General features: G+C 42.1%; 1 protein-coding gene across 10 annotated transcripts in view; it reads left to right on the top strand.

The window, feature by feature from the left end:
- Positions 1 to 23,617, top strand: part of LOC110978304 (uncharacterized) — a 202,026-nt gene that overhangs the window by 4,915 nt on the left and 173,494 nt on the right. For 2 of the 10 annotated variants that reach the window (XM_087148907.1, XM_087148902.1), the window contains exon 2: positions 13,916 to 14,003. The exons of 6 other annotated variants lie outside the window; for them this stretch is intronic. The gene's annotated coding sequence lies outside the window, so the exon portion shown is untranslated. Of the gene's footprint in view, positions 1 to 1,304; positions 1,443 to 13,915; positions 14,004 to 23,617 lie in introns of those variants that run through there. 2 more of the 10 variants (XM_087148904.1, XM_087148908.1) reach the window with 2 other exon arrangements.

Genomic DNA, 23,617 nt, shown 5'->3' with positions numbered 1-23,617 from the left:
TGGAGTGAGGGAGAGGGGAAGGGTGAAACCCCCAATCAAAAAAGGAGTCGTGGGCACTGACCCCCTATTCCCCACAGTTTTGCTGGTGGTGATATATGTACGTGTATTCTCTTTGGCATCAGACTGTCTGGATAATTTGCAATATGCGCACATATACATGTATGCGCTCATCATCGTGCGCGCTGCTCAGCCTATGTGTGCTTGTCCATTATCATTCAGCATTGCTCAGTTGCTCCTCAGAGAGAAGCAATAGAGGACATAGGTCCACATCGCAAGGACAAGAGAGAACCTCTGTGGGGATTTCACATTTTGTGCATAAAAATGGTCAGGGTACATGTCGAAGACACGTTCCCCTCTGACGCCACTCTTTGACACCATGTCCTTTATTAATAATGTGAAACTTTCATTGAGGCATTGATGAAAAAAATGCTCCATTGAATATTGAATGGAAACATCAGACTGGGCCGGTGAAATACCAGGATTCTGAGTGTGCATTTGTTCCTCTTTCGAAGATTTTCATTTGCTCAAGAGCGAACCATGTTGGCCCGAATTTTTCTGCGTACAGATTTTGTGCACTCTTGTGCACATGCATGTGAACATTTTCTGCTCAGATTCAATGAGAATTAGAAGACACGGCGCCGCAGTCAACAAAGTGTGGAATCTTTTTTCATCCAAATTAGCAGACGTGTTCAAAAGGTGCCTGGGAACAGGAAGCTGACTCCTTGGCAGCAATTGGGCAATAGAGGGCGCTCTTGCAGTGCCCCGCTGACATCCCAACCTCCCCAAGCTTGATTCATTTTTGTTCAAGAAAAACTGACTGTTCAATGTGTCCTGTGTGGAAGCCATTAACATATTGCCATGAAGCTTTTGTAATTATTCATGAACCAACAGAAATACTGATTAAAATGAAAGCTTTAAATGAAATGATCCTGTAGGATTCAGCGAAAACAATATAACCACTTTTCTGTTACTGTCAGTATTATTTACATGTACATGTATCTGTGTGTAATCAGGCTGTAAATTGGAAAGCTTTTTGAGGAGCTTGACTGCTTCACTTCTAAAGCTCACCGATGATGATATGCACTGTAGTGGGTTTTGAATAGTACTGTATGTAAAGAATACCTGTAAAATACATGGTTTGACTTTTGTTTCATGTGAAATAGTCTACCTGCATGAATTGTGTGAATACTAAACAAAGACATGATGCATCTATAGGCCAGTAGAGGGCGCCGTCAGACTTCACCATTAGTATTCTCTCAACCAAGCACCAGCATAGTGTACGTGTTTGAACCCTCTTGTATCGACTTCGGACAACTCAGTGAGAGAAACAAATCATACTCATCCCTTAACATGTTGATAAACTTGTCTGTAGCCTTTCACAATAAAGAAGAAGCAAACGTTGCAAGATGTATGCATGCACGGCAACTCAGGGCTCTGTCAATGTGAGTAATGTAAACAGTGAAACACAGCCTAGGAATAACACTCTGTTACAATGCAGACCGCAGTGTAAAATATTTCTCAGCACAGTGGACGGACCCAGAGTTCAGTGATCACACAATAGCCTTGTGCGTTACAAAACTGAAACCTATAACAGACACATAGTGCATTGTTAGGGGGGGAACAGTTCTCTTTTCTTGTAACTTTCACTTTCTTTGGCTAAAAGTTGCAAAAGGCTGAAGAAAATAAGCAACAGATTGGGAATGGCTCCAGTGTTTCTTTATAATGGGCTGGTTTTGTTTTTGCTGGTACTGTATCAAGTACTGCTGCTATAAATCACGGATTAAACTTTTCAGTTGTCCCTGGTTTGTTTTTCACTATTATCTCTTCCATTCCATCGGAACGGTGTAATTCCAGGCCACTCCCTTTTTCCTTACCTAACCCCAAATATGAGTCAAACTCTATGTGACAATTCAGCCAACAGCAAGTGTATCGACAGTGCTGGATTTCCCGATCCCCAATTTCACCAATGTTACTTATGCTACACAGTATGCTAAAACATTCTGTTGAATAGGAAAAGAAATGTTCATCATTTTCAACGTCACAGTCACTTTTTTTTCACCTTTTTGATGATCCTGTGTGACTTTTGGCAGGTTCTAGGAAGAGTGGGACACTAAGACAGACACTCTGCCTGCTGCTATCAGGGTATTTTATAATTAGCTTTCGTACTAATCAACCGTTAATTTGTTCCTCAGATGGAAATTAGAGCATTCACACCTTCACCTATTGAAGTACTCAAATTGACTCTCAATTCTGTGTGCACATATTTTTTGGGTGTTACACGTACATGTATGTATTCATGTGCGATTCACACGTGGCTTGTAGTGAGTGAGTTGCCCAGTGTCTGAAGGAGCATGCTTTGTTGCGTTACTGTACAATGTAGCTGCAGCATTAAAAAAAAATGATTGTCTCGCACTCTGTGCGCATGGAAGCAAAAACACGGATCTCAATTATTCATCAACTTCATTGTGCAAAGTGCCTTCCCACTCTCTGTGGTCGAAGTCTGACATTGACACTGTCCAAGGGCAGAGCGATTGGTCATGCATTATTCGCAGTATATCCGAAATGACATTGTTGCCTGTGCACGTGCACGCTTTCCGTCGGGGGCCGTTTGGAAACATGCATGGCTCCTCACCTGGAGTGCCTCCTGAAAGCGCGCTCGCGAGGGAGCTCAGCATCTGTAGTAGGTACAACGTACATGTACATGCATACCTGTGTATACTGTGTGTGGTGCGATCGTGGCAGAGCCTACTCGCCTCTGAGTGGGCATCACATGATCCCTGAGTGATCGGAACATCACAAATTACCGACTGAATATGGTGATGGGTGAAGTCACTTTAGCTGAGTGGAAAGGATTGCCTAGCTTGCGCTGGCTGTGTTAGACATGTAGTCTTTAATGGATTGATAGAGCAGTGTTTCTGGTTACTCTAGCCTATACCCTATAGGTGGATCCATTCTTGTCTAGGGGCAGCAGGCCAAACTGCCTTTGTACTCAAAGCAAAGGACTACAGAAAAGGCTATTAGGAGACTAATTTACATGTACATTGTCACATTTGACTTGTAATTTTCGCTTATCCATTTAGCCTGTGCTCAGTAAACGTTCATGCACATGCTTAAATGTTTTCGTACTGGTACATGTACAATGTAGGTACATACGTGTAACACATTTTCAAGGGGCTGCAGGTGATTCTAGGCCTAAATTTCCATTTATTTACACCCTGGACTACCAGTAACTGAAGATATTCCTCTGTTGGTTTGATCACGTGGCCGTCCAGTTTCATTAGACATGCGCACTGTCTGCCGGGCTGTGTACCTTTGCTGTGGTGGTGGCGGTAGCAGCAGCAACAGCGCGGGCCTGTTTGCTTGTTTGATGCCAATAATCCCCTAAATTAGACGCAGTGAAGTAATATAATAGCCATGAAATAACATGTGGTAATCCATTAAAACAATTGCAGTGAGAAATTCTGTATTGCGGGTGGCTCTGCTGCTGGTGTTGGCCCAGTATAGATGACTCATTGGCAAGGACGTGAATGTAACTTTTGTAAGCACTAGGATTAAATTTAGTGGGATGCTGGGCGAATCTGGTTAAAGTATCAATAAGTATTTTGTTTAAATTTTAATTTCTATGTGCTTGCTTTGACTCTGAATATTTGCAAGTTCATAGGAATGACATATTTTCTGTTCACTTTCCATATTAACCTTCTACGCACATTCATGCAATTTCTTTACCAAAATTTTCTCAAAATGTCTTGTGTTGAATTTTATTGTTTCTCACAATCCTTGAAAAGACCAATGAATGTGTCTGTTAAAAAACATGAACTGAAATGTGCAGTGTGGATTTCGCTGCATGCAGCTCAGGTGTCTCATCTTTGAAAGAAAACCTAAGCGGAGGAACTGCCAATGTTCGCCAATTAGCTCGCAGTTATTGTGACATCCTTATCATGGCAACAGTCCCCTTGCCCACCCCACAAATGGCCAGGAAAGATTGTACCGCCAAGCATTTTGCCAAATTAACTCCCATTAGACCGTGGCATGCTGACAGCTATAGCTCTGCCATGTCCCCCTTTTTTTTTTATCTACCTGACAACAGCCGAACACCTGTGCAATGAAACATTTCCTGGGTCAACAAGTGACACCTTATGCCAGTTTCACAAATGTACAGGTTTTTTTTTGAGTGTGAGCATGTGGTGTTTTGTACACTATGTTTAGTATTATTACTGGTTGGTATACATGGATCGATTGCACCCAAGCCACCTGACCTGTGTATGTGTAGTGGGTATCAAACATCAACAAACATGGTGTAATCCCATAACAGAGAGTGTCATGAGTTTAATTTACCAAACCTAAAGCCAATGGTTGGTAAATTACTCAGACAACTGATGTGCTAAGTACTATACCGAAAATCTGCTTCATTTTTGGTATAAAACAACATTCAAAACACACTTTGCTACATGTATGGGAAGACACCATATTTGTTGATGTTTGATACACACTACAGGTCATGTGACTTAGCGGGCAAAATCGGTCTGTTATGTTTGCAAGGGAGAATTGAAACCATGTCTTTCTGTGTGTTGCAGCCGTGAAAGATGTTGATTTATACATGAACATCGCTCTGAGCAATGAAAACATCCTTAAATGAAGAGAATTTTACTTGGATGGGTGGGCGTGTGTAATTTTGTGTCCCGTTTTCCGGGAATGTGAAGCGCAGCATTTTCTTAAAGCAGTGCGGGCCCCCACTTTGCGTAGGAGGTTATGCACGAAAATGAAATTTGGGCCAAATTCGTTTTTTGTTCTTGAGAGGAAACCTCAAGAAAGTTTAGGAGCAAATGTGTGCAGTACTGCTTGCATGTGAGCGTGCTCAAACCTGTCCCTATGTGTCTTTTTCTACCAGCCTTAACATGAAATATCTTGTTTCCTTGTTGTGCTAATCTGGCCAGTTGCATTCAGGAACTTCCTGTTTAGCAGCTGCTCCTTTTTTTTTGGTATCTGTGGATGCACTCAGACAGAAGAATGAAACCTTGAAACTCACGTTGTCCTCAAGCAGAACTGTTCCAGCCGAAGAGAATGCTGTGCCTAACATTCAGCTTTTTTTGGGGGGGTTGGCTTTTACTGTTGCGCCCCCAAACCATTAATGTCTTGTACCATTTGTGAGGTGTACGTGGTATCAGTGTTGGAGTGAGTGTATCGCCCAAAATGAGTTGTTCGTTTGAAAATACTATGCAGAAGTGAGGCGGTTACACCCAGTACAGTTAACAAAAAGTGAAAGCCACCAAATTGTTCACTAAGTTACAGCCTCAACGTGGATTCCCACTTTCAGTCAAATAAGCCTACAGTCCAACAGATGTAGATACAAACTCTGAGAAACCGTATTCATCATTCCATGTCTCAAGAAAGCATCGTTTGAAATTTGTGAATGGTTAAAAAAATCCAACATTATTGTTGATTGATAAAGAGTAAACGTAACAATTTGCCAAAAAGTCATGACTTGGAGTTAGCTGTTATGTTCACGTGAGGTTGGTGTCGAATTTCATGCACTTCCTTCGTAGGGGGAAGGGACATAGGAGAGACGAGATACCAGCGCAAATGTCTGTTAATGATTAACTGGCTGCAGAGTGGAATTGCCCTGCAAATATAGTGTGCCATTGCTCGTAATCCTCTGGGGACCGGGGAAAAATTTGACAGCTTAAGCTGTGCGCATCTTGCGAATAAATAAATGATGAAGCAGGCTTTTAGGGCTAGTGATTGGGTCGTGCGTTCGCATGTCTCACCGGTACCACGCCGAGAAAGCAAAGCAGGTGCCTCTTTTTCTTATTTTGGTGCCCAGTGATTAGCGATCATGGCCCAGTGAGGCTTGTGTGTCGATTAGGGCAGGCTCAAAACTCCTGGAGTCACCTTTCCTGTTGGGGTGGGCAGGACTTGCCCCTCTTCTCCTGTATATAGTCAGGAGCAAATACAGGGGTACACGTACATGTGCAATGATTTTGTTATTGTCAACTGAAGTTTGAACTTGGTTGACCCCCAACGCAGCTGGACAGAGTGCAACCAGCAGTCCTTCAGTTTAGGCCGATGATTTTTTTTTTGGAATTTGTTCTGTTCCTGTGTACTGACTGTTCGGGCACTTCTCTGATTGGAGTTTAACATTGACCACTGTCATGAAGTCCGACTTCAAAACGTTCAAGCTCTTTCAAAATTTTGCCCTGTAAGTTATTCAAACTTTTAACGCTTACCCACAAATATAAGCATTTAATCATCAGAATTGATAACCATTTCAGTGGAACTCCTGTATATTTATGATGAAACTTATGTCGGAAACCTAATTCTGTGATTTCACACATTCAAACTGTAGGACTGTAGAAAATTATTCTTGAGCAATTATCTCAAAGAAATTTGCATTAAATGTCAAATTTTCCTCTTTTTTATTTCATTTGTTCTGCTGATGGTCATTGCTATTTGTGGCCTGCGGTAGTTTCCAATTTGATTAACTTGAAACAGTATTGGAAATTTTGATTAAATAACCCCAGGCATTCTTGATTGAAATGCCACTTATTCGTATGCCTCAGTTTCAAAACTGCTCCAACTGGTTGAAAAGAGAGCCAATATTAATTGCAGACATGAACCCAAATGTGACATTAATAAAAAACACAAAGTACATATAGCAGAAATATCCCATCCTGCCAGTTTATCAGGCAAATCAAAATGCAGTTCACCGTCCCTGGACGATGCTAACGAGCCAGGCATATTGACAACCGGGAGCAGACATTTTCCCACCGAGTAGATCTTGGTTTATTTGCACAATTTTTTCCCCCCTTCGTCTATTATCTTCACAAGTCTTATTGAAAAAAAAAAAGGGAGAGAGAAAGAAAAAAAAATGAAATAAAAGTAAGATACATGTAAAAGAAAAGGCGAGCTCGGTGGTGATATAAGAGTTTGTTTAGTATTCAAATTGGCACGACAGATGGCCCGGCTGCAGCCAGCGAGACCTTAATCTCCCGGAGCCCATTTTGTGCTGTGTAGAGGCTCAATTTGCATGAGAATGGAAGCCTGCCGCTTGGTCGGGGCAGATGGGGACTCCCTGAATGGCTGGCCATGGTTGGCTAACACCGGGCCCATCAATGGGCTCCGGGTTTTTTTTTTTCTTTCTCTGTCATGATTGATGGACTATTACCCAGTGTCGCCAGAGTCCCCTTCTTTGACATGATTTTTTTTCCCCATTTTTTTAGGGGGGACGCATCAGGCTGTATTTTGATTGGTTGATTTGCTTGTGTGTTAGCCGGGGAAATTACTAAAACCACTCAGACGTGGCTTTTTTGGTGGTAGAGGTTTTTTTTTGTGGTGGTAGAGGATTGTATTGGTAGAGGGTATTGTGTAGATTATGTCTCCACACAGTCTAAGCAGTGGATGGCATTATGATTTTTTTATGAATGAATGTACAGTTATGAATGAATTTTGTGAATGAATGGAATCTTTTCATTGAAAGGGTTGAAAAAATGGTCAGGATAGGGCAGACAAATTGAAGGCAAATTAACTGGGAAGTGAATAAGAGAGGCAGGCAACATAGAATCTCGTTAGAGGAGGGGATACCTGGAAGTAAATAGGGTTTTTAAACTGAAACAAGGAAATAAGTTCAAAGCATGCAGAAAAAAAATTAAATCTTTGAAAATGTGATTTTACTCCAGTGTACGAGTAGCATATTGCCAAATTGGTGACCATTGCAGGGGTCTTTCCACCTTCCAATATAAGCACAGCCTACAATGCCTCCTCCTCCAAAAAAAAAAAAATTCCAGAAAGCATTGTGAACAAGCTCTAGATACGGTACCAGTTACATGAAGTTTTGCTCTTTTGGCCCCAAAACCTCCACGACAATTCTAATGTGAAGAGAGAGTACAGAGGTATATCAAGCTGTATGGATGCAGTCAGTTCAATTCATAAGACATTCAATTCATTAGAGGAGGTATGTACCTGTTTAAATACAACTCTAAACAAATTGAGGTAACGAGAGAAAATAATATCAATAGCGGTCATGACCAATTAGTATTATACAACAGTGCTGTGCTGTGAAGTGCTGTGTAGCACCTGTTAGATTGTGTCTTTTCATGCAATTGCCTCAAATGATGGAAGTAGGGGTAACATCGCGCGAGAGGTCTGGAAAAACAGGGTTCCCAAACTCACAGTGGGCAGTTGCTTTCATTTCTTATACAGTTGGGTGTGCATGTTTATGGATTGGGGTCCTATTTACTTTCCACCTATTGCACACCACTAATGCTTGCATCTGAGAAACATACAGTTCTATTCCACATGTTGCAGACATCTGTTTTGTGTGTGTGTGTGGTGATGATTGGGGGGGGGGGAGTTTGCAGCATAGCAGCCTGCCCGGATTGTGTCTCACACATAACCATAAATGTTTAATGCTGTCCAAATTGGCAAATGCCTGGACCTAAATAATAATTGGGCCTAATACAGAAAAGCGATGAAAAGTGACTGAGGCGACTGCCGATGATTGCACTAGTAAATGCGTTGGCCCCACTAGTTCTGTAGAATTGCCTCTTTTGCCAGGTAACATTTGCCTCCCCTATGATGGATTTATCAGGCAAAGTGGATATTTATGTTCACCCCAGGGTTCCAGAGGCCAATTAGCAGTTTTGCTGTACCAGTTTTACATTACAGGGGGATTTTCTGAGCTTGAAACCAAGAATTGTAGGGAAAGGTCACTAATAATCTACTATTGAATTTATAATGTTCTCTAACTGAGATGATGAGATTATACAGTTTAAATTGAATTTTGAAATGTGGAAATTACTGATCATACATGTAGTACTTGATTTTTTGCAGATTGTCACCCACAATCACCACTTGCTTGATGGCACAGTCAATTTTTAATTTGATGCAATGATTTATTAAATCATTTAAAGACTCACATATATCAAATGCAACTTTTTAGTTAATGCTAATACAAGCATGATCGTGGAGACATACACATGTACCTACCACCAACTGCCAAAATACATGTATACCGTATTCCCCCCTCCCCGTATTCCCATCCTTATCCCGACCTGTTCACTATCCCCACTCTCCCCCCAGCCTGACTGTATGTCACTTTCCATGATAATCCCGGGCGCCTGGTTCCCGCCTGCTGAAACCCAACGCCAGCCAAGCGATACCAAATTTCAGAAACTCATCCCGCTAATGGAACAGACGAAATTCCCAAGCGACCGCCGTACCCGAGCTGCCAGGCGGCCCCCGGTTCCTCGGCACACGACCGGCCTTTTCATATGCAAATTCAGGCCCATGCAGGCGAGCCAGTGCGCCCTGGCATGATGTCGTAAAGAATGGGCTGGTGTTGACAGAATTAAGAGTAGCATCGGAGAGTTGTTAAAGTACGTGACTATGCAGAGGAGATAAAGTTTCCCAACAATAGGGCCAGGGAGGTGTGCATAATGCGAGCATGCCGGCTGATTTTATTTTTATGAATGGAGGGATTTTTTTCCCCTTTGGTTTTTTTGAGGCTGTACCTGTAGTACTTTGGAACCTCCACTTATGGTAATATTGAGTCAACCATCCGCTTGGTTGATGCAATATTTGAAGTTCTCTCAACACTCTTGGCTTGCCAAGCAGCATAATTATAGTGGGCTGATATTACAGTTTAGGGTAGCACTTCTTTTTTGTGGAGACATTTTTAAACCTCTCCGACAGGCTCTTTAAAGATGTTTGCCTGGGAGTACATTCCCTTGTGCATTTGATAAACATTCTGCATACCACTTCTTTTCACTCCATCTGGCCCCTTTTTTACAGGTCAAAACGGTATTATCTTTTCAAAAAGTTGACTCATTCTAATGAAAACTAGCTTGAAACTGTGGATTTGAGATTTATCGGAACCTTCTTGACAAATTTGTGCAGCTTAATCTTTCAGAACATGTGCCAAGAATTTCTACAGGTCTGCAAGTTAATATATTCCTACCCAATACGTTCCATTTTCAATAAATGAATTCAATCAGTAGAACGGCAGCTTTTCCTCTTGTTGGTCTGTGATATTTTTTTCTTTTGAGATTTAATAGTCCGCAGTAATATCTTTCTTTCCAATGTCTTACAATTTGTGCCATCTACATGTACTTCTGGCTCTCTATCAAGTATGGTACGGGAAGCAACCCAATGGACCCAATAAACCCAATAAACCCAGTAGAATGTGGCGCAACTGCCACATTACACCGTAAAAATTTTAAAAATTACAGTCATCACTGCCAAATCTTGCAAGCCTCAGTCTTGTAGTCTCCCCAGCACTCTGGGTGCTACTTCTCCCCCCCCCCACCAAAAAAGAGAGGAACCCTCTTTCACAAGTGGTTGCTAGGTAACTGTGTGAAAGCTAACAAGTTGGTTTGCCGCTCCCTTCCATGCTTGGTCAGTTGTTGCACCTGGTGCTTCGGTTAAGCCCCCAGGGGCTGATAAGAATATGCACCCCTCCATTCATTCAATAATATTCAGGCGCTGTTTTCTTTTTATCAGGGTCCCCTTTAAAAAAAAAAAATTCCCTGACAGGGTTTTGGTTAATCAACTAGACCAGGACCATTGGGTTGCTTCTCGTTTTTCAAAGGGGCTAGTGTGCCTGTTTTTAGGATCCATGAGTGCCGAAGAATTAAGCATTGACTTTTTTTTGGAAAGCGCTGCCCGAGACAATTTCAACCTTAGTACCGCTATTCAAAAGTTTTCGTGTCTGTGCTTGATTCGGCCGAGTTACTTTGTTATGCAAGCAGTGTGGGAAAAGTTTTGGAGTGTGCCCAAAATGAAATGGGTGTAAGAGAGAAACAGAGGATCCATCATGTTGGGGGTTAAGTAACATCCCAAACGAGTTCACTAATTTTTTTTGCCAGTCTCTTTTTTTTTATTTCCATCTGTAACCATGCAGCAGACTTTAATCTAGGGATGACATTGGGAAAAGAGGGACAAGTATTGTGCACTGATCAGCCATCAAGTTGACCTTTGCTAACCGACAACGGGTGAATTGGTGGTAATTATCCTGGACTTGGCGTGGGAAAAAAGTAAAGGGCTCTTTGAGGAGCCCATTTTTGTGAAAGGCACAAGAGTATGTGTGTGTGGTAGTTTCAGTCTGCCTAGCATGCTCGCAGGTGTTTATATTCCTTTTAAAATATTAATGTGGATTTACAGCATAATGACGCCCGGTAATCTGATTTATTGCTACCGTTACCACTATCAAGGAGCTGACTCAGAGTTAAAACAGCGCCAAGAATAATCACCTTCTTATTCCATATGGAAAATAGTTTACAATATTTGGATTAATAACTGTACAATGATCAGCAGATGGCTTCATAGTTGTGTGTAGGCAGAATATTGAATCAGGTTTAACCGAAGGGGTAAAATGCATCAAATTTTTGTTTAATTTGAATTTTGGCCCGTCTGCATGCCTTACGCGTACATGACAAATGCCAACATTTTGAGCAGTGCTGTCTAAACTCTTTTCTTTGAGATTTCTCAGTGGGATGGAACAGTTGAGATATTAAGCTGGTGCAGTTTTTAGACCAGTGAAATGCTTCTTGGCTTACAAACACTTTGCTCTACTTGAGGTATTCCAGAAATCAGGAAAGCGACTGCAGTATTAGTATTATTTAAAAAAAAAAAGAAGAAATGATTGCCCACATATTTGAGCATTGAGCAGCTGATTCAGCACAGGGTTGCACATTAAGTTGTTAATGGCAATTTTCATCTAAAAGAACAGTAAACATGTGGTGCCTTCAGCTTTCCTGTCAACAGAAAATGGGCTCACCCCTTAATTTTAACTTCATTTCTTGTGCATGTATTTGATCAGTTGCTGAATTTGTTAACATTTCTTCAATTATTGCAGCAGTGGTAATGCTTTGCTCGGCCCCGGTGTCTGCAGTTGAACGTAATTTCCCCATGGCAGTGCCAACAGGGTAATTGGCCTTTTCAAATTGTTGATTTTTTGGAATGAAAATCCTGTCTAGACAAAGGACATACATAGAGAGTTTATGCTGTTGATTAAGCCATGAATAATTTAAACATGGCGGAAGTTTAAGTAGCAGGCTCTAATGTTTCGCTAAGCCCCGCTGATGGCTCCTGTTTGCCAGGTTTAGCACCTGAATCGGCCTGATGCATTCTCGTTGCTGACCAGTGTCACTTGTTCGCTCATTCACTCTCGCTTGCCTCAACAACCACTTCTCAATCTTTGACGGGATGGCTGGCTGGCCGGCCCGCCAACACAGAAACAAAAGCTCTCCAATCAATTGATGAGTCGATTAACCCCGCCGTCGATTCAATTATCTAGGGCCTGACACAGGCAACGAGGGGGTTATGTCGGCGTAGCGTCAAAGGCAGTGGGCGATGTTATCACATGGCAGCTATGATATGACACCTGGCCTCCTCGGGCCAGACGCCATGGCATGAAAAAAAAATCCAGCCCATAACTTCTTGTGTCTTCTCTTCGAGTTTTGATTGACTGTGGAATATTAAAACCCGAGTGGCAATGATTAGCGCTCTGCAGTTAGGAGTGAAGGAAACTATCACATGCCTCAGTGGTCAGCAGAGGAACAATTAGTGAGAATAATTAGTGAATTTTTCTTTTCTTGGGATACCACGCGAACTTCTCCGTGGCCAGAGGCACATCGTCAAATTACCGACTTAATCCTGTGCGCGCACACGGCACAGCGTGGTGGGGCACACAGAGATTGGCACAAGATTTGTGCAATTGGATTAAAAATTTTTCCTTTTATTTATTTGGGCAGCAATTTCTTCCCGGGTTTACGCATCACTTGCCGCGCTGTAAATTACATTGAATCATCTGAGGCATGTGTAATTTTCTTGGATGGGCAGTTGTCTGTGGAAGGATTACCAGGTGTGATCTGGAAAGCTCTGTAGATGGACTTCATCGATAAAAGTCACTCGTCTCTCAGTGTCACCAATTTTGAAGTTTTTGAAATTTTGAAGTGCATTCGTAATTATAAATTTAGAGTTCAGCAACCTGATTCTAACTTACTGGCTGCCAGGGTGTGCTTAATTTGTTATGCATCTGCACCCTTTTAGAAGAGTGATGTCCTATTGTGCAAACACATGTGTTGTATCTGCTTGTGGGCATAAAGCATAGCTGAGAATGCTTGGAAAATTTCGTCGGAATGTGCACAAATCTTTACGGGGGTGAACAGTGCTGTGGTAATGGCACTTGAGTTTCAGTCTAGAGTCTCCAGACTCTCTGTTTTTGAGGTTTGGAGGGTGAAAGTATGTTGCATTGTGATGGTTTGTAGTACTTAGCACCCTGTGAGATCTCTCTTGTGAGGGAGTCCCATTTTGAAGAGAGCCGGTGGACTCAATGGTCTGGACAGTATGCCTTGTCAGTCATCAGAACACTCCAAGGGAGTGCATTGGGTACATGTATTTAGTCCCTATGTGATTCCTCAGGGTTCCCCCCCCCACTATTTATGTCTGGATTTCCTTCAACCTGTGAGGCTGAACATGTTTTCAGTACCTCCTCTCACCAGATTTCTTTAGGCTTGCAAACTTACCGGTACATTGCTGCGGGCACATTTAAGGAATCCTTGGGCTCGTTAATGAGATGACATGATTATAATAAAGCTGAGACCTCACATTGCCATACCTGTAACTTTTTAAAAGTGTTTCGTGACAGTATAAAGGCATAAGTTGTTTGCGATGATGACAGTAGGGAGCACTCCATGTAATTGATTCATGTCATTAGCGTTAGAACAAAGCAAACAGGTGATGTGTGTGATGTTGCAACACGCATGCACACTCAACACGCATGTAGGCAGAAGCTTACTGGCACGTATCATTGATTGATGCGGTAAATTACCGGCCAGGGCAGGAACGCACCACTTAATGCCTCAAGATTACCATTGATTGTTCTAATCATCCCCTGTACACAAATGCGTCTGTTTTAAAGGATCAGCAGTCCGTCTTTAAGGAGTGGAGGTCGTGTTCGATGCAAACTCCAGAAGCAGCAGAAACCTAATTCCGTGGAAGTAACTCAGGTGAGTGCTGTAGTTTTAAAGTAGCTTGTAGTTTTTGTCCATGTAGGGTTGAAAGTGCAGACAGGATTATGTTGCCCAGTGCAGCAGTGCTGAAGTGTGATAGATGGTTACTTTGGAGTATTGGTTTGAGGAAGGCAGTCCCTGGGTTACTTTTAGGAGCAACATCTTTGTCTATATGCTCTTTTGTCTGCGTTTGTGCGGAGTGAGTAGTCTTGCAAGCCTGGATAGTTGTGTAGCTTTTATGTGTGGAAAAATTAAAGACATCGTGGAGAAGATTCTGAACATGTGGAGAAATTCTAGATGGTGGGCGTAAAAGAGCTATTGCCAAAGAAAGTTGGGGCGTTTTGAAAATTTGCCATGCCATGGAAGAAAGTGAGGAAGTTGGGACGGGGATTTGTAACTAATGTCCCATTGAGGCCATCATAAGATTATGGCAGGTGCTTTGGAGGTGGAGTTTTGTGGAATGTGGAGGAGGTTCTACTGCCACTGGAACATGATCTGTGCAGCCGGCTCTTGTCATTGTTTTTATACTCCATCTCACTGGTGCAGATGTAACACCCCAGATTGTGTGTATTGCACACTCTATTGTTTCTGGGGACTTCATCCAGTAAAGGATGAAAAATTACGTAACTGAAATGCTTTTAAGTAACTCAAGGTTACTCTGTCAACCCCTATGGAATGTGCTTTGCAGTCAAACCTAAATTGGCACATTTGATACGCACATGTTGTACATGTATATATGTAGTCTGTACAATAATTTACATGCCTTTATTGCAGGTAGGCCTATATTTTATGTGCCGTGTACATGTAGTTCAAAGACTGAAAATGATTATTTTGTGGAATTGTTTAGTAATGGGATATCTCAGAGCCAACATGACTGCATCAGCCATTTCGAGAATTTCAGTCATTGCATTTGAGTAATCCAGACTTCTTATCTCAGTTAATTATTTATTTTGTCTTCAGACACGCTCTTGGAGGTACCAGCCACATTCTCACCAATGATTCACTCTTTGTTAACTTTCCCGTTTAATGAATAACATTCATTACCAATAAGCGCCTGTAGAATTCATTGAGGTGTGCAGTGCTAACACCACAGTTGACTACCACTAAAAGATGAAGCCTTTGATACATGTACATGTAAGGGGAGAAACCGCTCAGAAATGTGCCTTCTCTTTTTCTCCCAACTCTGTCCAGAAACTGGGTGAAAACAGGAGTGTGAAGTGCTGTAGGGCAAGTACCCAGGGACTATAAAAGTTTATGATGGTTTGGATATATATGGGAAAATTGGACAGATATGAGTGCAAAGTTAAGGGCACAGTGAAGGAAAGTGTGCAGTTTCCATAACAAAGTGCAATGTGCTAGTTTCCTTGAGTGTGGCAATAAATCTTGAGTGCGGGTCGGCAGTTGCTCAGGTGCCCCTGAGGGTTATGACTGATGATGAAGTTTGATTGGCTGGATGCTGATGATGATCCCATCAGGATGGTTGGGATTGGACAGCTTTGGTTTCTGCCACTGCCGAATGGTGAATTTTTTTTTATTGGCTGGAGGTGAAACTGCTAACTCCTATTCATGTTTCTCTCAGAACACATGGTGAGCACATGGTTCTCATTCCCATTATAGTCCATTTCAGTTGTCAGTCAGAGGTGCAAGCTTAAACCGCTGTTACAAAAATCTAGTTTTATCTCCGAACTGTTCTGAACTCAGGGAAAACATTTATGGTGGATTTCAACACATGATCACTGGTTATTACCCTATATGAATTGCAGTCTGGTTTTGGTACATGTACATTTTTGATTTCTTTTTTGTTCTTGCGTTCTTTATCTGGTACAAGGTACGTGTACATGTGATGTGCCTTACTTTGAATTTGTGATGGAATTATATTTGGGGGAGGGTTTAAATCACTGTGTGATTTTTGTTGAAGAGCGCAGCAATTTTGCACCTTGACAGAAAATCACAAGTGGTCGGAACTCTTGAGATATATGCTGAATGAATTTTTGGACGTTTGGGGATATCAATACCCCAGTCATTGTGTACGATAATGGAGCCTGCACAATATTACTCCATGTTTGGCCTGTCTTCACAACACACCCTGTCCTCTTCTCCTCAGCAAAGTCAATCTGCCTTGGGTCCCCGGGGGCTTCATTTGAGATGACATTACCACATTTTAGGAGCAGAACAAGAGACCTAGCAACAGAGATGAGGAGAAAACAAAATGCTTGGAAAGAAAAGAGCGAGGAGAGAGAGAGTGCGGGGGAAAAAGATGAAAACGCAGCTAATACCGCATCTGTGCCTCATCCGGTGGTGAGATATTTTCCCCGCCGGCAACTGACAGAGTGCGAGCGCTGTGTGACAGTTTAGATCAATATCAAGAAAACCTACAGATAGTGTCGCTGAGCACTGGCGATCAGAGGGGGGCTCCGTCGGTGTCGTGCGAAAAAAAAAAATACTGGCAAAATTGAAATTTTAGGGTTGCAATGCTGCTTTTAGCCCAGGCAGTGTGTTTGAAACCCCCCCAGGGGACCTTGATTGTGTGTTCAGGTTTTAGCAGTGGTGTGAAAGTAAAGGGACAGAGGACGTGAAAAAAAATTAAGAAAAACTGAACTACGAGTAATAAAATGCCCTGGGGCAGGAGGGGGTATTGATGAATCGTTGCCCATTCTCGGTGTGCAGGAAGTTCATGAATAATGCATGAAATCCGGCTAGTATTTTGTCACCCCAAGAGAAGGGGAGAGTGAGGGAAGTTTGGAATGAAACCCCCCCCAACGAGGGATGTGGAGACCTGTCGGAAGGATATCAGTAATATTAAGAACTGAAATTTTGTTGGGATTTTGCTGTTTGAACATCTTGTGGGCCCTAGTGATTACAAGATAGTGTCTGGACATTGGACATGGAACTCGAAGATGTCGATTTAACAACTTGGTGGCAGATGGTTTTTTTTTTTCTAAAGTATGACTTCCAACAAGTGTTTGTGGTGTGTAAATCATCGACAGTATCATGTGGACTTCAAACCCAGTTGTTCATACTGTATGTATAACCGCAATATATCAAAAGCTTGCCGTAAATGTACATTGCACTGGCATACATGTATTATAGTTTGCCCTAAATGTGTCATCTCTAGTGATCGTCTGTTCAAATGGTAAACTTCGCCACAGTATATGCACGAGGCACAATGTAATTGCTCTTTATGCAAGTAATGAAGTAGCTCACTAACATTAATCATATGTGTAGTCTTTTGTGTTTTGAACTGTTTTCATTAGATTTAGGATCTCTTTCTACGAAGAATTCTTATAGTGTGAAAGGGACAGCTATTAGATAATTTCATTTGTTGATATACATGTATGAATTTACTGGTAGATTTTAGAGCACCCTGAAGAAATTTTTCAGCCCTTTTTTTGAACGACGGAAAATTGATAATCAATAGCAGTTTAAAGACTAAACTGTTTGATTCTCGTCATATCTTTGTTGAGGAAGCAGGACCTGTTTTGAAGTCAGTTTTGAACTTATTTTGCTAGAAACAATAACATTTGGCTCTACTGAGCAGGTACGCAGACATGAAAATTACACATGCTTAAAAATGAATGACGCTGCAGCTCCCACAACAAAAATAAAGTTGGTTATCATCATCACACAATTTGCTCAAGGACTTGTAATCAGCAATCTCCCAAGAAGATAAATAAGTCCTGCGCACTTAAATCCCTGCCCGATCCCTCTAGGTTTCTCTTGGAAAAACAGCCCCCGGGGCAAACTTAGGCCTGGACTCACTCTCCCCGGCATGGAGGAGATGTCCAAACAGCCCCCACAACGCTTCCTCGTCTTCATGCCCGCTCGGGTAGAAGAACCCAATCTGGTTAGGCCCTGGACCGGATTTATGATAACCCAGTTTTTCCTTTTTTTTTTGGAAGGCAGGGGGGGCATTTTAGCTGTCTCTCCAGGGTGCTGAACTAAAGCAGGAAGAAGCCAAGCTCTGCATCCGCGTGACTTGTCCAAAGAAGGCTGAAAAAAAGAAACGGCAGAAATTGGTAGAGAAGAGGAAGATGGCAAAATGAAATTTTCTGCTCCCAGTGGACCCGCCGAGGTCTTATCACCGGCGTAGAAGCTGGAAAGTGCACTCGATGCTAATGGTTTGCTCTGCCCGGTTGAGGAGGAGGGGGCATTGAGCAATCTGAGCATTCCTGATGATTAGCCAGTAATCAGTGATCAATGACTGATCAATTGCCAATGGGTAATGGGATCAGGAAGTGCACAGTCATGTGACTTTCATCACGGACACCATTGTACTACATGTACCTGTACGAGAACACCACCATCACCTTCATACATTCTCCCTGTGGTAAACGCTCAAGTAAAATTTAAACTTCTGTGTAAATTAATTGCATTTTTAAAAAAAAATAGTTGACCTTTCAGAACATGCTTTAGGTAACGTAAATGACGTGTACTTGTACATGGTTCATCCTATAAACTACCTGTTGTGGCATACATTTACATGTATGTACATTTGGCTTCTGGTCAACCCCCCCAAAGTTGAGCCCATTCAATTTGTACATGTAGCTGTTTATAAACAAAATGTGTAGCTGAGAGTCACAATTAACCTTGTCCCTGGTTATCTGCATGTAAATCCTGCCTTGCGCCCAGTAAATGTTATGTGTATTCTACATGAAGTTGCCTGTGTAGACTAATCCAGCAACCTGGATTAGAAACCATTTTGTGTGGCCATCCAGTGGGGGGGGGAAGGGTATGTACACACACGACATTCCTCTCGGACCCATGCTCAAGTTATTGACTTGTGGGTCAGTGTGGTGGCCCTGCTGTGTCTAGGCATCTATACCCAGTTGAATTCGCTGTGCTTCGCCGGAGTCCTAGCATAAACCTCTGTGGAAGTGGTGAAAACTTTCCACTAATCAGTGTTGGTTGCACAAGATTTATCTCAGAACCCATCACTAATCTGCCGGCATCCAGAAGGAATACCAAGGTATTAAGGGTACGTTCAGACAAGGTGCCAAAGAGTGGTTGATCCGAAAATATTAAGTTACTGCTCTGATTGAATGCTCTAATCCACCCGAGGTAGCGTAAGTTATGCCACTAAGTTGGTACAACATGGACTCCCAAAAATTAGCATAAGTTGCGTCAAAGATAATGATCTCCCCCCCCCGCGGCAACAAGCCACAAATTAAAGTGTGGACAAAACTCACGTTACTTCCAGCTGTAGTTTATTCAATTTGATCTGATGCGTAGGCTACAGGTCCTTTGCGTATGCAACACACTGGGCGGAGACATATGCACATCATTTTAACGGACTAAAAATGCCGCTGAATGATTAGGGTTTTTGATCGTCTGTGAAAATGTTTTCCATGTAACGTACACATGGCATGTGCTCGAGCACCATAGACTGGGAGAAAGAAACAATTGTCTCCAAGTCTATGATACAACAGCCAACCTTTCAGCTGGTTATGTATGTGGATGGAACAAAATGTATTCCAATGCTTAATTTTTCCCGCCGGCGCACTTTTCGTAATCGGAACTTCCACAGAGACTGGAGGTGCGTGGAGATTGTGTAACCACAGTGGATCAACTTGAGCAACTTTTTTATGTTTTATGCTGGGTGCTGCCGGCGTAACTTCCTCGTCTGAACGAGGGCACAGTTTGGATTCTACACATTTTATCTTAATTCGGCCCAAATTCAATTACATTCGGATCAACTTTTTCCATGTCTGAATGCACCTTAAGACCGCAAAAAGCACTGATTATTGTAATCACCGGCAGCTGAATCAAAACTCAATCCATTAGACAAACGAACGCCTGACACCCAGTGTGACATAGGCTAATGGCCCTAATCCTGAGTTCTTGTTGAAATTGGCTTTGCGGTGGTAATTTCCCCCCCACTGTGTGCTGTCTCTGGAGGATTTGTGTTATAATCCTGAGCAATCCCATTACAGTGGCTCAATGCTGAGGATAATTCGTCTTCCCAGGACCGGCTTTAATTATCCTTCTGCTTTCGCGGGACACGCAGTAGGGAAAGTCCGGAAGGAGTTTGTCTTGAAGATGGGTTTTTGAAGAATGATTTCTCTGACTGATTAGCAGGCAAGATGCCACCCCTGTGTAGCAGAGGTGGAACACCTTTTGCTGGCTAAGTTTTCACAGGTGTTTCCTTCTTTTGCTCAGATGTACCAAACTGGTCGTTATGACTAAGGTTGTGGATTCGGTTTGTAATTTTGCTCAATGTTTTGCAAAATGTCAAGACCCATCCATTTATAGCTGATGACAGTTTTCTCCAATCACACACTTCTTTTGGGGCCTGTTTGTTTCTCACGGATCTGGATCACGATCAGTGATCCCAAAGCTGGGTCGTGCCATACATACACTAGGCTGGCTCTGGTCTCAGTGAACCAGCGTAAGATCACTGATTGCGATTGTTGCAAACAGGCCCTTTTTGGGCGTGTTGTTTTTTGTATCAACTCGAGGGTACAAGTAGGTGAAACTCAGGATGAGGGTCAGAATCGCGGAGCATCATGTAGTGATGTACATGTAGCAGTTTGTCCACACACCGCTTTGTGCGCATGTGGCATAGAGTACCCATGATTTGTATCCAAATTCCATGATTTGTTTCCAAATTCCATTCTGACGGTGGTTTGTTTGACTTTTTATTGCATATTTTTATTACACATACGTGCATACTGTGCATGTAAAATGTTTTGTATATATCACAGTATGTCTACAGGTGTACAGGTTTCTTTGCTACACACACAGCAGATAGAATGCAAAATGAGTATTTCTAAGAGAAAGTAATTGATAAAATTTCTTCCGCCTTGGATTAAAATCCTAGAGGCATGATGATCAATGTTTTTTCATCACGGCAAGCTACAACATTAACTTTTCATTTCTGCTCTAGGGGTAATCTTCGGAAGACGGTGGACTGCCTTGTCAGAGATTCATCTCTCTGCCGGTGGAAGGGGGAAAAATGCAAATTTTTACTGGCTGCGCTTGTCAGTGCATATTTACTGTTGTGTCTAAACGCAGCTCCTGGACACAGAAGCAAATGTAATCAGCGATAAATAGCTTGTGGGGTTCCTATCCTACAGATAATGAAATGTCCTTGGTGGCTTTTTTCCTTACTCCTGTTAATGACTTCATGCAAAGTATTAAAAAAAAGAAGATATTAATTTTTCCCCTCTTAATTCCCACTGAAACCTTGCCTCTGTCCCCTCTGGACATTTGGGGGGTTGGTGAATAGACAAGATATTCTTACGATGAAAATTGCATTGAATATTCATGGCGCACACACTGTGTGTAATTGCCAATTTGGATGTTTCCTCCAGAATGGACCAGATGAACCGAGATGCTGGCTTTTTTCCACCTGGCCTCAAGCCATTTCTGGTTGGTGCTTAATGATGTTCCATTACTGAAAATTAAAAAGGAAAAAAAGGAAAAAAAGAGGGGGGGGGATATGAGCCTCCTCCAATAAAAAAGAGAAAGTGGTTGTGTTCCTCTCTTACATTATTAGGTTTAGACTTTAGACCCTTGTTAGCCTGACTGGAGTGTTATTGAAATTAGAAAAACTGGTATTAATTTGTTGGAAGTTTCGGGGACACATGGAGTAAACTTTAAAAACAAAAGCTGTGTTGCACCAGCATGCATACCTACATGTACATACACATGTAACGAAAAATGAAGAGGAGGCTTGGGCTAATCCGCCTCGAGTTGCAGTGCACCCTCACCGACAAAAAAGAGACGGGCTGATCGGGAAGTTTTTCAGACGGGCTCTTGCACACATCTGGTGCGCGTGTGAAAACCATACATTCAAACAGAAATTGGTCATGCGTGCTCTAAAACAAACATGCACGAACCTGCGTGTACATGAGAAAATGGTTCCCACCAAACGACTGTTGTTGCTACCAATACGTCTCTCTAGTGCCCGCTCCGAGGCCTTTTGTCGAAGATGATTTCATTTATCTGAAATGTTGCACTGGGAACACTCACATTTCAATTTTTTGGGGGGCCGGGGGGGAGGAAGACATCTTTAATACAAGACGGTATGGTTTGTGATGTAATTTGGGAGGGTTAACGATACATTTGCCTGAGGCATACATCCACTTGTACTGTATGTAGATGTCCTGTACATGTACCCTACATGATGTTAAACATTTACATATCTCTTTTTTAGTGAGTGTTGGTTCTGAGAAGAGTCGGTAATATGGAGGACGAAAAGTGGCCATCTGCTTTTCTGCTATCAGAGTAGTAGCAAAGCAGATTTTATGTTCTGGTAACATGCAATTTCGACTTTGTTACTTTTCTGCCGCCTCAAAAAGCAGAATGAACATTGTTTGGTTATGCATTTTTCTATTTTTCTGCTTTTTTGCTTCAAAAAAGGCAGATTTTACTTTTTCTTTGTTCGCTGATGGCCGAAAAGCGGCCATCTGCTTTTCTGCCTTCCAAGGGTCGTGAACGGGGTCATGAACCTCAGGTTATGACAATTTCCTTTCTTGGAGATTGAAGACTATAAACCAATAATTACAGTCCACCCTATCTTTTACAATGAAAGATTCACATGTTTTCCTTGGCCCAGCAAGCTTGTGTGTCTAAAGCTGTAAAACGGTATTTCCTTTGAGATGCTGTTTTCTCTGCCTCAGTCACAGGGACACTGATACTGCCGTATGAGATTGGTCTGCAGAAAGCGTGGTTAAGCATTGGTTTCTATACGTCTTCACTCCCTCCAGAACGGAAATGGTGGTAACCTACAGGTTCATGACCCCATTCACGGCCCATTGAGGACAGAAAATCAGATGGCCACTTTTCGGCCACCTATGTAAAATCTGCTTCTTCGGTATCACAAAAGCATAAAAGTTGAATTCAGGGTTGTCGTCAAAACGTTCAATCCACTTTCCTGCTTTTTTGACAGGTAAAAAGCAGATGGCCACTTTTCGACCACCTATGTAAAATCTGCTTCTCCGGTGTCACAAAAGCAGAAAGGTTGAATTCAAGGTTATCGTCAAAACGTTCAATCCACTTTCCTGCTTGTTTGACAGGCAAAAAGCAGATGGCCACTTTTTGGCCGCCATCAAAAAGAGGAAAGTAAAACTACTTTTGTAGTAGCAGAAAAGAGGAAAAATGCATTTCAGTGAAATAGCCATTCAGCATTTGAGGTAGCAGAAAAGTAGAAAAGTCAAAAATTGCATGTTACATGTTACCGGTAACTCTACATTTCGGGCAGTATGCTTTGCCCATCATCAGAATGATGCTCTGCCCGTCATCGGTGAGACACTCACTAACTGAGTTTATAGGCCTACTTGGTGTAACACTAAACCCTACTAGTTGATTGGCACCTCACCATGCAAACCTTCCAAATGACATGTATACTGCTAATTTATGCAATCAGTTTATCCAATCTGAAATACAGTACACTCACGCAAGCTTACAGGGACATGAAGGATATAGAACATTTCAAACTGATCAGTTTTAGACAGCTTTCTTCTTGCTATCTTTCTATATTATTCTAAAATACACTGCTATCGACCACATGCCGGTAGGCCAAAATCAACAAAACATGGGTTAAACAATCATACTGCAGTGATACTATTTTCTACACCTCTTAATCTGTTAATATACACCATTTCCTCTCT

The sequence above is a fragment of the Acanthaster planci genome, linkage group LG18, assembly GCF_054643075.1.
Source record: "Acanthaster planci isolate LZ-2023a linkage group LG18, COTS_SCS, whole genome shotgun sequence".
In the NCBI taxonomy this organism is placed as follows: Eukaryota; Metazoa; Echinodermata; class Asteroidea; order Valvatida; family Acanthasteridae; genus Acanthaster; species Acanthaster planci.
This window is presented reverse-complemented; position numbering and strand designations above follow the sequence as displayed.